The 16,528-nt window shown below is 45.8% G+C and overlaps 1 protein-coding gene across 2 annotated transcripts in view; it reads left to right on the top strand.

Moving 5' to 3' along the window:
• Nucleotides 1–4,622: 4,622 nt before the first annotated feature.
• IFT88 (intraflagellar transport 88) overlaps nucleotides 4,623–16,528 on the top strand; it is a 536,518-nt gene continuing 524,612 nt past the window's right edge. For both annotated transcript variants that reach the window (XM_086935210.1, XM_086935211.1), the window contains exon 1: nucleotides 4,623–4,706. The gene's annotated coding sequence lies outside the window, so the exon portion shown is untranslated. The remainder of the gene's footprint in view (nucleotides 4,707–16,528) is intronic.

The following is a 16,528-nucleotide window of genomic DNA, read 5'->3' as shown; positions in this document are numbered from 1 at the left end:
CCTTGAAAAGGTGACCAAACGTTCCTCCTGAATCTTTCAGAAATTTCTAGCCAGACTAGGGATTCTAATGAGCCTGGGTCACCCTGTCTCAGCTTGTGACAGAGGTTTAGGTATGCACATATATTAAAAACCTCATAGTTTGGTAGCCCAATCTCCAATCTTATCTGTGCAGCAGATGCAGAAGTTGGCAACTGGAGGACCTTTTTATAGATTTTGGTGGTATGTTGGTTAAGGGCCATATTCAATTTACCCTTGAATGATTCTATCCCGTATGATAGGGTGGGGCCAATTTTCGCTCTCAGGACTTCCAAGAGGGGCGAGAGAGTTGGACCTGAGAGATTTTTCGAAATCTTAGTTAGAGATACTGCAAGAGTCGTGGCTTTAACTGCAATCTCATGGCGCTGTTTTATAAGGTTGCCCCTTGAGTCCAGGTGGACGCCAAGATATTTATACGATTGACCTATCGCGAGGCTTATGTTGTTAAAGGACCACCCACCGCCGACATATCGTTTCTTCCCAAAGGGGACTACTTGAGTTTTCTTTAAATTGACTTCTAATTGATTCGCTATTGTATAACGAAGCAGTGTGTCAAGGAGCCTTTGCAGCCCGACCCTGGTGAGGCTGAAGAGAACAAGGTCATCGGCATATAAAGGATTACTAAGTGCCGTGCCTCCCACCTTTGGAGGATGACTATTGGTTTCATCCAGGGTCAACGACAGATCTGCTATGAACAGGTTGAAGAGAAGGGGGGCCAATATGCATCCCTGCTTAACACCTCTCATTGTCATAATTTTCCGTGAGAGATGCGTGCCGGACCCTAACTTCACTCGGACCCAGGTGCGAGAGTGAAGTTGAATAATGGTCTCCAGTAGTTTGTCAGGGATCCCCCACTTCCTAAGCTTTTCCCATAAAGCCGCCCTAGGGACCCTATCAAATGCTGCTTTGAAATCGACGAAGCAGCATAGCACTGTCCTAGATGTTAAGAGTGCTTTGTCGACGATGGTTGACACTGCTAGAAGATTGGTCATAGTCCCTGAGTTGGCAACGAACCCCGTTGATTCATCGGAATCCGGTTGTGTTCCTTTGCCCATAGCTTCAGGTCCTCCAAAAGGAGGCCTGCATAGTGCTTAGTCTCAATGTCCAAAAGAGCAATGAGTCTATAGTTGTTAGGGGCAGCGCAGGATCCTGATTTATAAATTGGATGTATTCTTGCACCTCGCCATGAGTCTGGGATAGTTGCGGTTCTCAGGGCGTAGTTAAAAAGGTTTGTTAGGGTTCCTGACCAAAAAGCTATATCAGATTTGAAAAGGTTTTGTGGCAGGCCATTTGGGCCCGTGCTCCATCTGATCTTGCTTTAGTCACAGCCGACGCTACTCTGTCTTGGGACACCTGAAAGTCCATATTAAGTGAGCTTGGCAGCTCAGTGGGTGCATTCCACTTGATGCTGGCCCCGGTCTCGGTCTCTCTCAGCGGACCACATCCTGTGGGTCCTAGATGTTCTGGGGACCTGAAATGGTCTGTGAGGAATGATGCCCATTCAGGCTCTTGGATATTTGCTGATCCAAAGCTTGAGGTACTCGGGTTGGTGTGATTGATTAGGGCCCAGAATTTTCTTGGTTTTTTGCTCTTACTCTCCCACACCAGTTTGCACCAGAATTGATTTTTGTGTATCTGTTTGTCTTTGATGGTCGCCAGCCTGAATGACTTTTGGGCAGCTTGATAGAGATTTAAACATTCGCTATTCCCAGGATATTTTGCAAGTGACTGCAGGGCGTTATTCCTGGCTTTCTTAAGTAGCTTTGACTGTAATGAAAGTTTAAAGTTGTGAGGCTGGGTTGTCCTTTGGGCCTGCTGTTTTACTGGAAAACAGTTAGTCAGATGGGAGCACAGCGTCGTCCAACTTACAATGGGGGAGGCATATCAATGGGGGAGGCATCTTGATTGTTTCCGCCTTTTATACGTTCCATGCATACCTGTAGGATAATCGGGCTGATGTCTTCGCTCCACTTGAGACGCCAGAATATTGTTGTTTACTTCAATCAGTGGCACGTCGATTCTTTTTTACCATGCCATCCCTGGTGCAGATTGCAGCTCACCCTCACATCCCCTCACCCTCACACACCTTCACCCTCACACCCCCTCCCCCTCACACACCCCCTCACCCTCACACACCCCCTCACCCTCACACCCCCTCACACCCTCTCACTCTTACACCCCCTCACCCTCTCACCCCTTCACCCTCACACACACCCACCCTCACACACCCTCACTCACCCTCACCCCTCACCCCCCTCTCACCCTCACAACCCTCTCATCCTCACACACCCTCACTCACCCTCACACCCCCTCACCCTCACCCCCCTCACCCTCACACCCCCTCACACCCCCTCACAACCTCACCCTCACACCCCCTCACCCTCACCTCCCCTCACACACCCTCGCTCACCCTCACACAGCCTTACCAGCATAGCTTAACAAAACATAGCATAGCATAACAAAACACAGCATAGAATAACAGAAAAAGCATAGGATAGCAAAACAGAGCATAGCATAACAAAACAAAACATAGCATAGCAAAACACAACAAAGCATAGCATAGCATAACAAAACACAACAAAGCCTAGCATAGCATAACAAAACATAGCATAACACAACAAAGCATAGCATAACATAACAAAGCATAGCAAAACAAAACATAGCATAGTATAACAAAACATAGCATAGCATAACAAAACATAGCATAGCATAACAAAACACAGCAAAACATAGCAGAACAAAACATAGCATAACCTAACAAAACATAGCATAACATAACAAAACATAGCATAACAAAACATAGCAAAACACAACAAAGCATAGCATAACAAAACACACCAAAACATAGCTTTGCAAAACCTAGCAAAACAAAGCATAGCATAGCAAAACACAACAAAGCATAGCATAGCATAACAAAACACAACAAAACATAGCATAGCACAACAAAGCATAGGATAGCAAAACTAAACATAGCATAGCATAACAAAACAAAGCATAGGATAGCAAAACAAAACATAGCATAGCATAACAAAACATAGCATAGCATAACAAAACATAGCATAACTTAACGCCTTAACGGCAGCGGTTTTTCCTCCGCGGTACGGGCGTTCTGAAGAGTGGGTGGGGCTGCGTCGGCCGTTGACCGACGGCAGCACTAGGGAGGGAGTGCTGCCGTCGGCCGTTGGCCGACGGCAGCACGCAAGGGGTTAACAAAACAAAGCATAACAAAACACAACAACACATAGCATAACAAAACATAGCAAAACACAACAAAACATAGCATAGCTTAACAAAACACAACAAAACATAACATAGCAAAACAAAACATATAATAGCATAGCAAAACATAACATAGCATACCAAACACAACAAAACATAGCATAACAAAACCTAGCATAGCAAAACCTAGCATAGCATAATAATACACAACAAAACATAGCATAGTATAACAAAACATATAATAGCATAGCAAAACATAACATAGCAAAACATAGCATTGCATAACAAAACATAGCATGGCATAACAAAACACAGCATAGCATAGCATAACAAATCAAAACATAGGATAGCAAAACATAGCATAGCATAGCAAAACAAAACATACGATGGCAAAACAAAACATGGCATAGCACATAGCATCACTCGGCACCACCACAGCATCACTCAGGGGCACCACAACATCACTATGCGCTACTATAGCATTACTGAACGTCACAGCATCACTCGTTCACCACCACAAGATCACTCAGTGCCACCACAGCATCAATCTGTGCAACCATTCAACAACAACTGGTTCAAATATATTCTCTCAATGTTTCATGCTTTATTACAAATGTTACAAAAATATGTTAATATTTCACTTCTGTTCTTGGATTTTCGTCACAATAAAATACACTGAACATAATCTTCACAAAAGTTATTTACAAAAGTTTAAGCTATTGCCATTATACATTACAATAACTTTTATTTAAGTATTCATTATTAAAAAGTTTTTAAAGCCATTGTTATTTGTAAAATCAATACATGTAAGTCACGTAAATACAACACATATTGCATTACAAATGCTATAGGTGTCACATTTGCAAAAGTAGTAACTATTGGCATTGTAAATGACAAATATATTCATTTCGCTATTTTCAAAAACAAAACATAAATAAAAAATGTGTAATTTACAATACCAATAGCTCAAACTTTCCTAATGCGAGACCCATTGCATTGCAAATGCTTGTTTATTCTTTAATTTGTTGTGTGCATATTTGTTCTTCAATTCATATCTCCAAGATAGGCTTCTGCTATCTTGGAATTGATTGCATGATGATGCATGTGCGCATATGTGTCATCACATTGCAACTGCTTGTTCTGTCAATGATGTTATGCATCTGCAAACAGCAAAGCTAATAGGTCGGATAATGCTATTGAAAGGCGCGGCATATTGGCTTTGCCATTGCTTGTTTAATAAGTTGCGTTTTGACAACAAACAATGAACACAGAAGATTGTCCCTTCTCTCTTTCAATTGCCTCGAACGTCTCGTCTCCTAGCAACAAGACAGGCGTCTGGAGTCGGCGGCATGGTGCCCTGTCGTCATCGCCGGGCGACTGACTGTTCCCTTGGAGCCAAGTATTAGTAACAGATGCACCTCTGGTTGTGTACGCCGGGACAGCGGAACGAGGTAAGAGAAGCAGGCGGGCTTACTTGGGGCTGTGTAAATTCTCATCGAGAGTTGCGGGGCAGTGCGTAAGGAATGGCGGTTAAGGGGGCAGTATTTGGAGGAAAGACTGAATGGACAGCAGTGAAATGACAGGGAAGAAGAGATGGTTCACAGATATATGTTGTGGGCAGGGACAGACACTTTAGTGATGGGAGGGCGTTGAGCGTAGTGATGGGTGGCGGTGCAGGTAGATTAACCAATGGGGAGACATGATGACAGGACAGTGATGGTCGGGTAAGGGGGCGAGGAAATTATGGGAGGGCAGTGATGAAGGGCGAACTGGCCGAATAGTGTTGGGCTGGTGAGCTGCGGTTATTCATAGTAAAGTGAGAAAGCGAAGGATGACGGTAGGCTAAGCTGACAACGTAATGATAGGAGGAAGCCGGCTGGCAAGATAGTGTGAAAGGGCAGACGTGGTAGTGATGAAACAGGGGACAGACAGGTCAGTAAACTGGGGTGGAGATTGTCACGCCAGGGATGGGATAGAAGCTCCGGCAGGCCATTAATGGGTAAAGAGTGCAGACAGGGTAGTGATGAAAGAGAGAGGAACTTCCTAAGGCCGAGGAGACGACCGACTTGACAGGCATGCCGGTGATGGGATAAATTGAGAGTTGGCAAGAAAGTGACTACCGCATTTGTTAAATCCTTTTATTTTATTATATTTATTTATGCGTTTTTATATAGCGCGGACTTTACCCGAATGCGTCAGAGCGCTTCACAATAGAAACAGTAATGATACATGAGGAGAAAATTACAAGTGAGCAAATTACAGAAACAAACATTAAATTACATGAGGTAAAAGTGACAATTGTGAGCAAACAAAATACACGAGGTAGCAAACGGTGCAATACAAGAGGAGAAAGTGACATGTGTGCAGGTTACAAGGAATAAAGTGGGCAAACCTATGGCATCTGACATACATTTTCTCTATGAATAAATCAGACCTGTAGCTTTTATCGCTGACTTGTCCAGTGGTGGCCGGTAATTTTGACAGGGAGGGGGGGCGTGAGCGGGCCGCACACCCACACATATACAGTCACTCACTCACCCATGCATTCAGAAATACGCGCAAACACCCATTCACAACACTCACAATAAATTCATACATTTATACATACACAGACCTGCAACTAACATTCAAAAACATAAAGCGCACTTATTTTGAAGCTTCGTAGAGGAAAGCTTTGGAGATCCCAATAGGGTTGAGACTATTGTCTAGGTCAGCCAATGAGGGGAGGCAGCACTGCCTCACAAGTCACAGAGTGGGATGGGGTTACTGAGACTGCTGACCCCACCCCACTCTGTCACAAGGTATCACTGATCGACACTTGGCCCTGGTCCCTTCAGAGTTTAAAACTAAAGTACCAAGTCAGCGGTTATCAGTAAGGCCCCAACCTCGTGACAAGGGAGAGGGCTTCGAGGCACTTTTGTCAGGCTGTGGAGGTCACGCCCACAGGGCTGTGTAATCCTCAGCTTGGCACACTTCAGCTCAGACAGGCAGGGGGCCTGCACATTTAGTGCATGTCTAGCTCCTGGCTGCCTGACCTGAACAAGAAGAGTTTTAGGCTGACCTTTGCTCAGCCTGACAGACACTCCAAAAAAAGGTGAGGGGATGCAGCCCTTAAGCCCATATGGACGGGCCCCGACTGCTGGTCACTGTGACTAAGTCTAGCCTACTGTATTGCTTTCAAAATTCCCCACAAGGCAACCATCAAGGATACCATTAGGAAATTACAAGTGTGTACACAAATAGAGTCGACAAAAGAATACACAACTCCTTCCAAGAGGGTTCAATAAGGACTATGAAAGTGCATATTTATACCCGCAGCATGTGATAGATGGAGGCCAAAACCAAAACTCCTTGCCTACTACAGTAATCTGCCAAATCCCATGTACACCAAACATGTCTACAGGCTCTACTGCAGTGAGATAACAATCCACCTCTAAATGCCTTTTGGCTTTAACAAATGCTTCTCACAATAAACATCTTGTCTATTGTCTTGGTCATAGCTTTTCATAATAAACAGATTAGTTCTATAGTATTGATTATTGGTTTACTTATCTATCCCCCATAACCAACTCATTCTGCTACATTGAGCATAATATTTCACAAGGAAAAAATTGCAATACAAACAGTATTTTTCAGTGCAAGCAGACAACTTCTGTCCCATGAAATGTTGAGCTCAAGTAAATAAACGTATGACTGGAGGCAAAGCCCATTTCTCAATTGTGCTTGGTAAACCTCTTTTGCTGTTTATTCACTTAAAGACGTGCGACAGCTGCACTTTTGAGCCAGACCTAAAAAGCTCTTTTGCCTATGGTAAAATGTATTTTTTTTATTTACTACTTTAAATGGTATCCACCAGCTTAGATCGTTATATTTAAAAAACAAAAGAAAAAAACAACACTCCTGTAATGACACTGGCACACATGTGTATGGTTACACACACATGCTTCCATTATGTATGTGCAAGCTTAAGGAATGAAGCAGCTACCAACAGTGTCATGATATTGAGACACTATTGCACACATTTGCATCATCAGCTTTTTTTTGTTTTGCTGATGCTGCATCACATAGGGAAACAAATTGGCAAAGCCAGTAGATCAAAAAGATCAGAACTATTGTCTTTGACAACACTTGTTATATAGTCTCTCAATTGCCCATGGTTGATATCCTTTCATAATTGTTTGATAGAGACTGCTGTGTACTCTCTCAATGCAGCATTATTCAAAAATATAATTAATGTAATCCATTTGAGTTTTTCCAACCCCATGTGGATGGGTCTTACTGAGATGCCTAGTTCAAGGAAGAGTTCCAATTATGTTTTACTTGTTTGAAGCATGGTTAGCCAAATTAACTTTCAAATATATGTATTCATTTAATCAGTATGTTCATGTGGGTCAGAGTACCATTTTTCTTTGCTCCTCTTTGTCATGTTTCAAATTCATAATTTATGTTTATGGAGAGTCTTCAAAACAATGACTGGCAGCGTACAACATCTCTGATAAATGGATTGTGCCAGTATTTTCCAAGTGAATCTTGTCTATCACATGTAGTAGTTTTCGGAGGCCTGTTAAATATATTAAAGGAAATCTTGTCGGTTGGGCGGAATGGTGAGTTGTGGAGTGAACAGTGGGCCATTTCCCCATTCCCAAACATAGTAAAGAATCTGGGTAATTGGGTAGACTCCGCTCTCAGCTTCCAGGCCCAAACCAAGAAAGTGGCAGGGACCTGTATGGGTATTCTGCATGGGCTTAAACCATTGCTAGGATATTTTGACCCGTCTACTAGGCTGGTCATCATCCAGGCTGCCATCCTGTCAAGATTGGATTACGCCAACTCGCTTTACTTGGGGGCTAATAAGTCAGGGATTCTTAGTTTACAGAGAGTCCAGAATGCGGCATCCAGTACTCTCCTTGGCCTCCCGAGGACTTGTTCCACCTCTGTTGCCATCCGCCGACTAAACTGGTTGCTGGTGGCCAGACCTGTAGAATTCAAATCTCTGTGCATCGCTTTTAAGATCCTTAAGTCCTCTTCCTCGGCCATCTTGGCCACACTGCTCTCGTCCTATATTCCCCCCCCTCAATCTTCGCTCAATGGGCCAATACTTGGCAGTGGTTCCTAGGGTGAGGAGAGCACAGGCTGGGGGACGTGCCTTTTTCACTCTGGCGGCCAAGAATTGGAACTCTCTCCCACTGTCCATTCGTAGCCTAAGTAACTATCTGGCATTCCACAAGGCAACCAAAACCCATCTCTTCCCTTCACTTTAGGTTGTTTGTTCTTTGGTGGTCCCCTCCCTCTGACTGTTATTAGCGTCGGGACGCCCCTTTGCTGGGGCAGCTGTGCGCTCTATAAGCCACGTAACGTAATATAACTCGCCTAAGACAACACATGCGCTGTAGCATGCAAGACATTTTTTAGCTTGCATTAGACTTAGCAGCAGCCCATTGTTTGGCTTCATACTCAGTCACATTTCCTTGCTTCTCTTTAGTCAGCACGTGCCTGCTTGCCTGCCCCACTTTCTCTTTGTGTGATTATCTCCCTTCTCAGAGCATCTCCCAAGTACTTGTGTCCTTCCACTGCTCATGCTTTGGGAGCTACTTTTTTCTGTTAGTTGAAGCCCTCCATAAGACTGTTTGTGTTTACAGACCGACTTCACCCGTCTCTGCGTTGTTGTTTGCACCCCACCCTCCTGTCCCTCTCTGTGTTGTTGCTTTTCCTCTCTGTGTTTTTGCTCACCCCCTTCCACCTTCTTGTCCCTCTCCGTATTGTTCATTGCCCCTCTTGTCCCTCTCCTTGTTGTTGCTTGCCCCCTCTCTCCCTACTGTAATGCTTGCCCCCTTTTTAACTAACGTAATGCCCCATTTTGTTGCTTACCCCCTCTTTTCCTACCATAATGCCTCATGTTGTTGCTTGCCACCTAATTCCCTACCGTCCTGCCCCATGTTGTTGCTTGACCCTGCTTGTCCTACCGCCCTGCTCCATGTTGTTCTGTGCCCCGCCTTTCCTCCTGTCAAACTGTGTTGTTGCTTGCCCCACCCCGCTGCTCTGTGTGTGATGCTTCCTCTGCCCACCCACCAGTCCCTCTCCGTGTTGTTGCTTGCTCCTTACACCCTCTCTATATTGTTGCTTGCTTCCCCATTCTTCAGCCCCCCTCTCTGTTTTTGCTTGTCCCCTTCCACCTGCTTCGTCATGTTGTTTGCCCCATCCTGTCTTTCTCCGTCCCATTGCTTGCCCCCTCCCACTGCACCCTGCCACACCATATTGTGTTGTGGCTTACCGCCCCTCCCTCCTACCCCATCCTGTGTTGTTGCCTGCCCCCTTCTTCCCTCCCGTTCCAGCCTGTGTTGTTGCTTGCCCCCTCCTACGCTCTCATACCTTCAGGGAAAACGAGCACCAGCAAAGATTAAGCCAATAGGACTCGCCAACACTGCCTTTTGGCTCTGTTAATGTTTTTTTGCCATGTTGTACAGCAGTATGGCTGGTGTGCAGTATGGCTAGAAGTTTAAAAAGCAAATCTCTATGACGTGGCCAGCGCTAGCTGTGACATATTGCTTTTTATTGCAGTAGGGCAAGGAAGAAAGCATCTACGCCCTCCACGCTGCACAATGTTCCTCCTTCCAAGATGCCTTCTCCCAAGCCTTCCCACCAGCAACTAAAAAAAAGCGCTGATGAAGCCAGCACTTTATTTTTATGTTTAACTTACAGCCATGCTTCACAGCAGCCGCGCTGCTGTGCAACATGGCTAAAAACATTGACAAAGCCAATAGGTTGTGTAGGCAAGACCTATTGGCTGTGATTTTGCCAGTGCTTGGTTTTGTATTCCTGTTCTTTGGTTATATAGAATAAAGGATTATATATGTCACCAATTGGCAATTTTAATACGCCTTCCTTACCATCTCTTCTGTTCATAATAAGAATCATCTTTACACATCACAAGGCTTCCCATACTAATCACACCTAGTCATACCAGAAAGCACATCAAATAATCTTTGAATGCCTCTTAGAGCCACACCTCAATTTATAGGATTGTTTCCCACATTTATATATACCTATATCAATGTGAGAGGAGGACCCTATGCGGAACCATGTCACCCATCAGTATGTGAGGTTTACTGTCATATAAAGGGTAAAGTCTTCACATTTACATAGCCATTACATAACAACACTTGATTCATAGTGGTCTTTGCACAGATCATTCCAGGGCTTACTAGTAATTGTACTCATATTTTAAACATGAACACATTATCCTTCCACAAAGACAAAGAAACAAAAATGCATTTCTCACAAGTTTCTCAAACGTAACTTTTAAAGATAGAGTTTATTTTACTTTCTGTTACCCTGTGATTGATTCCTCTCTCTCTTTTAATCACTCTGATTGTGTTATCTATGGCATTAAGGACAAATCCCTGGGCTTTATTTTAGTTCCTGCACTCACTATTAAATCACACTTTAGAAACCTGATGTCAGACTTGTCATGCAGATACAGTTAAGTTTCAGAACCTTCTTTGCCATTTCAAGCTTTGGCACTGTGTTTCATTCCCTTGTTACCTTTCAATTAGATGATTTAAAGAAACAGCTTCTTCTGTCTTTCTCCTTAAAGATATCCTTCACTCAGTGACCAGCCCGGATCCTGGGACTGCTAATTCATCCACAACAACCCTGTTATTTTTCAGTTGCACCAGTGCCCCTGTGGCACTTTGAGAAACAACAATAGATGCTTTGGTTTATGTTTGCTCAGCATTATTGGGTTTTAGGTAGTCAGTATATGTCTTTTCCGGTACTCTTCATGTAAGGGATCGTACTCTTCATGTAAGGGATCATCTGGCTTGTTCTTCATTCTGGTTTACGTCTCAAGGCGTCGCTCGGGAAAAGAAAATAGGACCGTATGAGGATTTTGGCCCTCCTTATCAATAGTGTAGGGAAAAGGAGTGAGAGGATGTACTAGAGTCTAACAACACACAAAGGATGCTAAGGGTCTCTGAAAAAACTGTGAGAATACTGAACACTCAGTTGTAGTGTGTAGAAAAAGTTGTTCAAAGGAGAGAAGTGACAACAGAATAGGAGAATGAAATGAGTTGAGAGTACCCATCAGCCCACTCGTTGGCGGAACCTCATCATCTGGGTTATAGTTGGAAACTGGTATCCACTAGACACTTCTTCACGTCTCTTTCGAGGAGTGCTAGTATTGGATCCGTCAGTGAGATGGACAGCCAGCAGGTAATATTGGTAGGATGAAGGGAAAAAGTTGCAGTGCTCAAGTAAGTGTGAAAAGTAAATGTGATAGTATTAAAAATGCCTGTTATGATGCCAATGAACTACTTTATTGGGAGTGATCAACATAACGGCATGATTAACAAGCATTTGCAATGCAGTGGTCTCGGCATCATTAAAGGTAGAGCTATTGGCATTGCTCATGACATTTTTTTTTCTTTAAATCAAAAGATTCTGCACTCACTACTCTGCACTCACTACTCTGCCCTCACTACTCTGCCCTCACTACTCTGCACTCACTACTCTGCACTCACTACTCTGCACTCACTACTCTGCACTCACTGCACTCACTACTCTGCACTCACTACTCTGCACTCACTACTCTGCACTCACTACTCTGCATTACCACTCTGCACTCACGACTCTGCATTACCACTCTGCACTCACTACTCTGCACTCACTACTCTGCACTCACTACTCTGCACTCACTACTCTGCACTCACTACTCTGCACTCACTACTCTGCAGTCAGCACTCTGCACTCACTACTCTGCACTCAGCACTCTGCACTCACTACTCTGCAGTCAGCACTCTGCACTCACTACTCTGCACTCTGCACTCACTACTCTGCACTCACTACTCTGCACTCACTACTCTGCACTCACTACTCTGCACTCACTACTCTGCACTCACTACTCTGCACTCACTACTCTGCACTCACTACTCTGCACTCAGCACTCTGCACTCAGCACTCTGCACTCACTACTCTGCACTCACTACTCTGCACTCAGCACTCTGCACTCACTACTCTGCACTCACTACTCTGCACTCACTACTCTGCACTCAGCACTCTGCACTCAGCACTCTGCACTTACTACTCTGCACTCAGCACTTACTACTCTGCACTTACTACTCTGCACTTACTACTCTGCACTCACTACTCTGCACTCACTACTCTGCACTCACTACTCTGCACTCACTACTCTGCACTCACTACTCTGCACTCACTACTCTGCACTCACTACTTACTACTCTGCACTCACTACTCTGCACTCACTACTCTGCACTCACTACTCTGCACTCACTACTCTACACTCACTACTCTGCACTCACTACTCTGCACTCACTACTCTGCACTCAGCACTCACTACTCTGCACTCACTACTCTGCACTCACTACTCTGCACTCACTACTCTGCACTCACTACTCTGCACTTACTACTCTGCACTCAGCACTTACTACTCTGCACTCACTACTCTGCACTCACTACTCTGCACTCACTACTCTGCACTCACTACTCTGCACTCACTACTCTGCACTCACTACTCTGCACTCAGCACTCTGCACTCAGCACTCTGCACTTACTACTCTGCACTCAGCACTTACTACTCTGCACTTACTACTCTGCACTTACTACTCTGCACTCACTACTCTGCACTCACTACTCTGCACTCACTACTCTGCACTCACTACTCTGCACTCACTACTCTGCACTCACTACTCTGCACTCACTACTTACTACTCTGCACTCACTACTCTGCACTCACTACTCTGCACTCACTACTCTGCACTCACTACTCTACACTCACTACTCTGCACTCACTACTCTGCACTCACTACTCTGCACTCAGCACTCACTACTCTGCACTCACTACTCTGCACTCACTACTCTGCACTCACTACTCTGCACTCACTACTCTGCACTTACTACTCTGCACTCAGCACTTACTACTCTGCACTCACTACTCTGCACTCACTACTCTGCACTCACTACTCTGCACTCACTACTCTGCACTCACTACTCTGCACTCACTACTCTGCACTCAGCACTCTGCACTCAGCACTCTGCACTCACTACTCACTACTCTGCACTCACTACTCTGCACTCACTACTCTGCACTCACTACTCTGCACTCACTACTCTGCACTCAGCACTCTGCACTCACTACTCTGCACTCACTACTCTGCACTCACTACTCTGCACTCACTACTCTGCATTACCACTCTGCACTCACTACTCACTACTCTGCATTACCACTCTGCACTCACTCTGCACTCACTCTGCACTCACTACTCTGCACTCACTACTCTGCACTCACTACTCTGCACTCACTACTCTGCACTCACTACTCACTACTCTGCACTCACTACTCATTACTCAGCACTCACTACTCTGCACTCACTACTCTGCACTCACTACTCTGCACTCACTACTCTGCACTCACTACTCTGCACTCACTACTCTGCACTCACTACTCTGCACTCACTACTCTGCACTCAGCACTCTGCACTCTGCACTCAGCACTCACTACTCTGCACTCACTACACCTGTCCCTTTAGTGTAACTAAATATAATCTCCGATACTATTATTGGCATTGCTCATGACATTTTTTTTTCTTTAAATCAAAAGATTCTGCACTCACTACTCTGCACTCACTACTCTGCCCTCACTACTCTGCCCTCACTACTCTGCACTCACTACTCTGCACTCACTACTCTGCACTCACTACTCTGCACTCACTGCACTCACTACTCTGCACTCACTACTCTGCACTCACTACTCTGCACTCACTACTCTGCATTACCACTCTGCACTCACGACTCTGCATTACCACTCTGCACTCACTACTCTGCACTCACTACTCTGCACTCACTACTCTGCACTCACTACTCTGCACTCACTACTCTGCACTCACTACTCTGCAGTCAGCACTCTGCACTCACTACTCTGCACTCAGCACTCTGCACTCACTACTCTGCAGTCAGCACTCTGCACTCACTACTCTGCACTCTGCACTCACTACTCTGCACTCACTACTCTGCACTCACTACTCTGCACTCACTACTCTGCACTCACTACTCTGCACTCACTACTCTGCACTCACTACTCTGCACTCACTACTCTGCACTCAGCACTCTGCACTCAGCACTCTGCACTCACTACTCTGCACTCACTACTCTGCACTCAGCACTCTGCACTCACTACTCTGCACTCACTACTCTGCACTCACTACTCTGCACTCAGCACTCTGCACTCAGCACTCTGCACTTACTACTCTGCACTCAGCACTTACTACTCTGCACTTACTACTCTGCACTTACTACTCTGCACTCACTACTCTGCACTCACTACTCTGCACTCACTACTCTGCACTCACTACTCTGCACTCACTACTCTGCACTCACTACTCTGCACTCACTACTTACTACTCTGCACTCACTACTCTGCACTCACTACTCTGCACTCACTACTCTGCACTCACTACTCTACACTCACTACTCTGCACTCACTACTCTGCACTCACTACTCTGCACTCAGCACTCACTACTCTGCACTCACTACTCTGCACTCACTACTCTGCACTCACTACTCTGCACTCACTACTCTGCACTTACTACTCTGCACTCAGCACTTACTACTCTGCACTCACTACTCTGCACTCGCTACTCTGCACTCACTACTCTGCACTCACTACTCTGCACTCACTACTCTGCACTCACTACTCTGCACTCAGCACTCTGCACTCAGCACTCTGCACTCACTACTCACTACTCTGCACTCACTACTCTGCACTCACTACTCTGCACTCACTACTCTGCACTCACTACTCTGCACTCAGCACTCTGCACTCACTACTCTGCACTCACTACTCTGCACTCACTACTCTGCACTCACTACTCTGCATTACCACTCTGCACTCACTACTCACTACTCTGCATTACCACTCTGCACTCACTCTGCACTCACTCTGCACTCACTACTCTGCACTCACTACTCTGCACTCACTACTCTGCACTCACTACTCTGCACTCACTACTCACTACTCTGCACTCACTACTCATTACTCAGCACTCACTACTCTGCACTCACTACTCTGCACTCACTACTCTGCACTCACTACTCTGCACTCACTACTCTGCACTCACTACTCTGCACTCACTACTCTGCACTCACTACTCTGCACTCAGCACTCTGCACTCTGCACTCAGCACTCACTACTCTGCACTCACTACACCTGTCCCTTTAGTGTAACTAAATATAATCTCCGATACCAATATGCCCGTGGTTATTTAGTTGCTTAAAATCTGCAGTTAGAAGTATCCATTAAAAATATCCGTTTTAGGTGTTACTTACTAGACAGATGGCTGCTAAAAGTATTGATCCCAAATATTCCAACTGTATCAATTTCTCCACCCAGAGCAGCACTGCCCGCTCACCTCATGCCACTGGTGGCTTGGTTTGTTACTCAGCTTTTAAACTATTCCAGTAGAATGCACGATGGGATATTTGCAATCTAAAAAATGAACTCAATCATCACGCTGCTTCCCCCACTCAATTCTTTAATTTCTTAAATGTATTCTATAGATAAAGCAGTCCTTTTTGGCTCTTTTTCCGCCGCACTGGCAAAGCTAACAATGCATTTGTTAATGTAAAATTGAGTTTGTACATGGGGCGCATGTAAACTGCATTTGTGAATGCCTTTATATGCATTGACCCTTTAAACCCGACCTACTGACTTTGCCAATGCAAACCGAGCCGACACCGGCCCAGCAGACAGACGAGCTGCAGGCAAAACCTATCGTGGGGCGGGACTGAGAAAAGGAAACCTATCGTGGGGCGGGACTTCCGTTTTGTGAAGCCCGCGCCCACGGAGTGCCTGGAGGAGCACCGAGGGAGAGCCCCGCGGTCGGAGGCTGCACAAGTCCGGAGGGCCTTTGACCGGTGAGCGGAGCGGAGCGGAAGGGGGGAGCGGGGGGAGGGGGTGAGAATGCCTGTATGTCTGCGTGTCCGGCGGGGCGGGGAGAGAATGCCTGTATGTCTGCGTGTGTGTGTGCGACGGCGGAGGGGAGGGGTGGGGGGCGGGATGCGACGGCGGAGGGGTGGGGGGGGATGCTCGGTGCACGTGTGTGTGTGTGTATGCATGCGACGCCGGGGGTGGGTTCGCTGTATGTGTGGGTGCGTGCGTGCATGAGCGCTCGTGTGTGTGTCTGTCGCTGTTTCTGCGCATGCGCGTGTGGTGTTGCTGCTTCCCAGGAGACAGCAGCTGAGCGCGTTCGCGAGCGCGTG

Source organism: Lissotriton vulgaris, chromosome 8 (genome assembly GCF_964263255.1).
Source record: "Lissotriton vulgaris chromosome 8, aLisVul1.2, whole genome shotgun sequence".
NCBI lineage: Eukaryota > Metazoa > Chordata > Amphibia > Caudata > Salamandridae > Lissotriton > Lissotriton vulgaris.
The sequence above is the reverse complement of the archived record's forward strand: the minus strand, read 5'-3'. Positions and strand labels throughout refer to the sequence as shown.